A 7,113-nucleotide genomic window follows, 5' to 3' on the forward strand; every position below is an offset into this window, starting at 1 on the left:
CTAGGTGAATGCAGGCCAGGCTCTGTGATTTCCCTCGGTTCCAAGTTCCCCTACAGAGCGCTGGCCTGAGCTTCCAAAATGCACTTGAACTTGTTCGCCTCCATGACAGGTCAGGAGAAAATCAGCATTCTGACTGTCCTGCCTGCATTTAGCCAAGAAAAAAAAAATGTGAGAGGGAGGGGGGCAGTGAAGCAAGGCGAAAATGAAGCGGGGAGGGGATAAAAAGTAAAAAAGAAGGGGAGCCCTCCTCTGGGATTAGGAAACCTGAGCCCAAGGAATGATGCCTCAGCTCTGACCCTGGAAGTCCCGTCTCCTCAATTGACACGGTCCTGCCTATTCCACTGATTCCTGGGAGGGAGTGACACTGTAAAGCACTTTTTTAAAAAGAAGAAAAACTGACCTTATCACTTAAATTCTTTTTTTTTTTAGACATTCTTACTCTTCCCACAGAGTTCATGGTTTTTGTTTGTTTGGTTTTTTTTATTGACTTTTAGTGGGAGAGGGTGAGGGAGAGAGAGAAACATCGATGTGAAAGTGAAACATCAATCGGCTGCCTTCTGCGCACCCCCTACTGGGGGATCAAGCCCACAACCTGGGCATATGACCTGACCTGGAATCGAACCGGCAACCTTTAAGGTGCAAGGGATGATGCCTGACCAACTGAGCCACACTGGCCAGGGCTTGTCCCTTACACTCTGTTTTCACTGTGCTCGAGCGGATTTTCACCTGCATCAGACTTTCTAGCACCAACAGGCACAAGCGCCGTGACAGACGTCGCCTCACTCGTTCCTGTGCCACCAACAGGCCAGAATAATATATTAATAGGTGCTCCATGAATAGTGAAAGGGTCATTGAAAGGAATATTTCTTTGGAGAATAAATATGTCAGGTCTGCACAAGCCTGAATTTGGAAAGGTCTTGGCCAACAGAAAAACCCGGGAGTCAGGCCATATATCCAAGTTGTCACCAAGCCCCGTGTCATTTACTTCCCATCTCTAGCCTGCTTTCTGTCACCACCCTGGTCACAGAAGCCACCGTCTGATGCCTGGAAGACTGCTTGGTCTCCCCTCACTCCCTCCCCTCCCCCAATGTGCCTTCTGCTTTTTAACTCTAGGGATCCTTTCAAGACATAAAGCTGGTCTTATCTCCTATGGCTTATAAACCGTTGACAGGTTTCCCAAGAGATTTAGGAGATAAAGGTACGATCCCTACTAGGGTCTAACACCTTCATGGTTTGATCCCTCCTTCCATTCCAACCTTGTCCCCAGTGCTCTCTGCCAGCCAGGCTGGCCTACTTCCGCCCCCTTGTAGGTGCCATGCCGACTGGTTTCACAGGGCCTGGAATGCTACTCTAGTTCTTACTCATCATGCATCTCTCACTACAATTGTCACTTCCTCAGGGAAGTCCTCCCTGACCTTCTCACCAAGGCCAGATGCCCTTGGAGACATTCTCAGAGCACCAGGTTCTCTCACTGAGAGCCCTTGAGTAGAGTTCTTATTCACTGGTAGCTTTGTTTGGTCATCCTACATCTTTCCTCGCTTTCCAACAGTTGATGCCACTACTGGAAGACTGTCTTTCTGCTCACTGCTGAATCCCAACACCCAGCACCATGCCTGGCACACAGGTAAATAAACAGTCAAAGGTCTGATGAATGCATTCTGGTGAAATAAGAAGCATCTCCCAACAACACAAAAGAAACAGGGACAAGGTTTCAAAAACCCATTGGCACCAATGTCTGATAATATCTGCAGAGCTTTTTTCCTTTGGCAAAAAAAAAAAATTCTTACTAAGCATCTTCTCTATAACTTTCGATTTATAATAGAAAGAGAAGCCAGACTACAGTCACACACACACACACACACACACACACACACACACACACAAAAGAAACAGACTTTTGACCTTTTTCGGGGCTGCTAAGTGACAGGCTTGATTCAGCATTCAGGTGGTATATTTTCCAATGTTCTCTAGTGGAACGCGCTGAAATAGATGTAAGATTAGAAACGAGATACCTCCACAAATAAATGTTCCTCAGGGATCCACAGTCCGTTGGTTTTGACAGTATTTCCTTTTTCGTATATTTTAAGCCCAGGAGCATTTCAAAGGACAGTCATTTCAGACAGTCCCCTGGGGGTGGAGGGGAGAGAAGAAATTGTCTATTTATTATGGGTCATGTGAGCAGAAGGAGGCGAGCTGTAAGTTTCAATGGGTTGCCTCAAGGGACACCCGAAATTTCATGGAAAACAGGTCTTTGGCAGAGGGGCGGTTGATTCGTGTGTTTACCACAATATTTGATGATGCTCACCTCGAGGGGCTGGAGAGTGAAGAGAATGTGTTTGTATCTGGACGGGGTCGAGTCTAGGAAGTGCCCACCCTGTGCCAGGCACTCTCCCAGTTCTAACTCTGTTTTCCGATGTCAGCCCAAAACTGCAGGTTAAGACGGACTGCATCTGACTTTATAGGTTGTTGCCACTGTTAAATGGCTGACTCTGACCTGTACGGAGATTCCCGGGGTCTGGATGAGATGCTCTAGAAAACCACTTACCATATTTTTGTCCATGGCAAGGAGATGGAGTTTACCTAACTTTTGGCATCCCGGCTAAGGGGCAACAACCCAAAGGTGGCAACAGCCCAAAAGAGCGTCTCCTGGGACCCAAAGGGTTAAAAGAGGAATCCCTGGCAATGGTGAGAAGTACATTCTAGCCTAAGGCAATAGCATAGACAGAGGCCTCATGTTAACCATCTTGGACCCGTGATCCAGCATGACAAGACCACAGTGTACGTAGAGGATGAGGGCAAAGGTGAGCGTAGCCTGGGACCAGGTGGTAGAGGGCCTGGAATATTGAAGGCTAGGATTTTATTCTGAAGCAATGGGATACCAATCTCAACTAAAATGTACAGAAACGACTTGGGCTGCAATAGGAAGGATGAACTGGAGGCAGAAAGATGAGTTAGGAGATGCAGGAATAGCCCAGGTGAGAATGCCATGGGCCTACACAGGTGACAGGATGGTGTCACCAAATAATGCAGGGTTGTTTTACAGCAAATTACGCATCGCCTACTCCCTGCAGAACACTGATCTAAACCATACAGGGAATACATATAAAGACATGGAAAACACATTTCCTGTCTTCCAAGAAGCAACGATTAAGTGCCTGATAAGGTACAAAAATTAAAACATAAGGTAGGCTCTAACTGCTGATGACAAATACCTTTAGCTGGAATGAATCAAGAATGGTGAAGTCCCATTTTGGATGAGATTTAAAGAACGAGTAGATTTAATACAGATGAAGGGGAGAGCCTTCACGGCAGAGAAACCATTTAAATAAGGGGGGAGGGGAAGCAAGATGACATCTTGCATTGCGCTATGATATTTTGGGTAGGGATGTATATTTGAAAGCTATTTTCTTGATTTTTTTTTTGTAAATATTTATGAAGGTTTCTCTGGGCAAGAAAGATATGAAAAAGCAGAAGAAATGGCCGTCGACTGAGAAGGAAAGAAACAGAAAGACTGGAAGGTCAAAAATCACAACTAAAGACAGTGTTTTCTTTTTCTCCCAAAGAGAGTTCTGTAAGCTCATCGGCCAGCCTAGTCATCCAGCCCTATGACATCGTCCTCCGGGCTATCGCAGGCATCTCTCTCTCCTTTATGACAGCCAGGTGCTTACTCACCGCTGTCATCCTCTCCGCTAGATCCCAAGATGTCTCAGAGCCTGGGTCCTGCTTCTCGTTTACCCCCTAGTCTGCTGTTTCTCACGTCACTCTTACGATCAGAAAAAAGATATCACCTCTCTGGAGTCTCTCCAATCAAGGTGAACTTCTATACCTAAGGCTAAAAATGTTCCACTACTTGTTTGTTTTTCTGCCTTCCAATTATTTCTCACCACTGACCAGTAATACTCGTTGCTGGATTTTCTTATTGTGCTTAGATATATTCTCTCTCTTATTATTAAATCCAATTGTTTTCCTTCCTTACAACCGACCTTTCTTCCCTTAAATTTTATTCATTTTTCCAGGCTCTGCCCAAGCTTCACCTCTACAAAATATTGCCAAGTGGGTGTCCGTTTTATCTTCCAACGAAAAGGGCAACAACTGGACCGTTTTTAGCTTATTCTCCTTAATTTTCAGAGTAATGGGTAAGGGTCCAGACACGGAAGATACTCACCCATTGGCCATTCATTAACTGGTTAGCTCATTGATTGATCATTGATTGACTCACATACTCTTTAGTAAAAAGTGCATGCAGTGATATCATGATTTTCATTTAAATTTGCTAAACTCGTTTGCAAAAAAACAATTTTTCTTTCAGGAATCTACATAGGTTTTTATCTTGGCTCTACATTTTTGCCTTGCAAATGTAGAGAAAAACACACACACTAAACTATGTGGATCTTGGATAAGATCCTAACATTAGGTCTTTTTGAATCCCAAGTTAATCTGATATTTATATGGCTTAAAAAGTGCACTGACCTATATGGAAACTTCCCTTAGGAGGGAAGCTGGATGTTTGCTTAGCTGGTGTATATCTTAGGCATGTACGGACGTCATACCAAAATCAAAATAATGAAAAGGAGGAATGCGCCAAAAAGGAGAAGCAACTATTTGCTGCTGCCTGCTTTGGGGTGAGAAGGAACATGGATTTTTTTTTTTTCCAATTCCAATCTCATAAGCCTATTCCCACTTGCATTCCAAATTAAACTCTCAGTCTTTAGCTTTGATATGCAACCACAGGTCATGTATGCCTTGTGCATTTTGAAACTGCAATATTAAAAGAACTGAGAAAAATATGTAATCTGAGAAAGGCCATGATGAAGTCTGAGAAAGACCAGATCTAAAGCTCTGGTTTGAAAAGCAGGTGGTACTTAGCAGACCTTTGCCCTGCCTGCTGGGAAGTTTACAATATTAAATCTCCACTTGGCACAAAGCAGTGCATTCTCACACAGGGTGATAGCTTACAGACGGGGCCATTGAGCAGGAAGTTCTGCTTCTTTCTAACTTCTCTTCATTTCTGCTTTCAGATCCCCGAGTTGGACAAACCCTATAACATTCTACAAGAGTGCCCATAAGATAATTAACATTGTGAGAGAGGCTAATCAATACCGATCACTCCGGAAATAATTTTAGTTTTAGGAGAAGAGTCCATCATCCCTCCACTACTGAAGATGTTAATTTTAGTGGACGTATCACTGAACTGTGACATCTTCTTAAATCCAGAAACAGCACTGGACACAGAGTCAGTAAAGCAGCGCTGTCCAATAACATAAAATATGTCACACGTGCAGTTTTAAATTCTATAGCCACATTAAACTATGTAAAAAAGAAACAAGTAAAAGTAATTTTAACAACATGTTTTCTACCACCCAGGATCCTGAGACTATGACCATTTCAATGCACAATTCATATAATAAATTAGGGAAGAGAGATTCTACTTTGATGACTATTGTCTTCACAACCTGGCGTGTGTTTTTACAGGAGCCACAGGCAGCAAGGGGCAGCCTTTTTGGAGAGCACAGCACCGGAAGCTGAGTCTGAAATGGCAGGTCATAAATCAGAATAAATTTACCCTTCCTGTCTTATTTTCTTCCAATCCCCAAAATACACATTATAGCCAATGGTTCTCCAAATTCTTTACCACTGTGTCACTTTTTTAGGAAAAGTGTTCTCTGTGTGCTTTATAAAGGCAGTTAAGCTAGATGGCCTGAATTTAAACCCCACCTCCACCTCTTCCTGGTTAAGTGACCAAACGTGGACAAATCATGAAACCTTTTAACCGCCAGTCTCAACTATAAAACAGTGTGGGAAGAGAGCCCCGGACAGGTTTTCTTTTTGCTTTTTATATTTTTTCAAAATAAATGGAGAGATACATGTCAAGTGCTTGTGACAATGTTGGCCAATGGTGTCGAATGGCAATATTACTTATTTAAGTGTTAGCTGTCAACACTACTTTGTATAATTGTCTAGACATGATGGCGGTGAGTAAATATTGTTGGCTGGAAGACCACTAACTCTCAATTAATATCAAAAGCCGGACCTGAGAATAAGTTTCTCAAGGGAACTGGAAATAGAATTAGAACTAGAACTAGAACTAGAACTAGAACTAGAAGAAATAGAATTAGAACTAGAACTAGAACTAGAAGTGTTGCCTTCATGCATTCAGCCACATTCTTGCAGGTACCCGACAAGCAGTAAACAAGACAGTCGCTGCCATCAGGGAACGTCTGCCTCAGTGGGCTGCCCCTACAGAGCTGCCTTGCTTGCATCTATCATTAGAATGACTGTGTCCACAGGTATCAGAGAATCCCAATCAAGTCGACTTGAAAAATACGGAAATCGAAAGACAGGATCCACACCAGCATCAATCATGTCATCAGAGTTCCCATGTGACTCAGCACCTCCTTCCACTCAGTCCTCTACACTTCAGCTTTGTCAACCATCGTCAGCAAACAGAGTTGCCACCGGCAAAGTGGAGCAGTGGAGACAAAAAGATTCCCCTTCCAACCGTAGGGGAAGACATCTCTCTCTGAAGTCTCGTTGGACAACATGTAGTGGTCCAGAGAGATCATGCACTGTTGAGTTAAGCCTGCATTTCTGGAAGACTGTTGGCCAAGGGCACAGAATCACACGAATGCCGGTCTCCGTGAGTCCAGGGGTGCGATCGTGGCTAGCTTTGGGCTACTGAAGGAAATGAGGGTTTTGTGAGTGAGGAGGAAGTGGGACTGTGTGGGCAAGGAACATGGTCTATCACACAGTGTTAAAAGGGAACCTGTGCTTGTGTAATTGTTCTAAAGTCACCGAAGAGGCAGCCCATGACTCAGTAAGCACATGGGGGTGGGAGTCGGGTGGGGACTATCGAAAAATGGGTCACAGTAAAATGAAATCCAAGATGCACATGACTTCTGTCCTGGCTGCAGGGGCTGTTTGTCTTCCTCGGTTCAGACAGGATTGGAAAGAATTAAATGAGCAACTAAAAAATGGGTCACAGAAAATGAAATCCAGGATGCACATGACTTCTGTCCTGGCTGCATGGCTGTTTGTCTTCCTCGGTTCAAACAGGATTGGAAAGAATTAAATGAGCAACTGAGTATAAAACAGGAAGAGAAATCAAAAGTTGAC

Source organism: Myotis davidii, unplaced genomic scaffold (genome assembly GCF_000327345.1).
Source record: "Myotis davidii unplaced genomic scaffold, ASM32734v1 scaffold174, whole genome shotgun sequence".
In the NCBI taxonomy this organism is placed as follows: Eukaryota; Metazoa; Chordata; class Mammalia; order Chiroptera; family Vespertilionidae; genus Myotis; species Myotis davidii.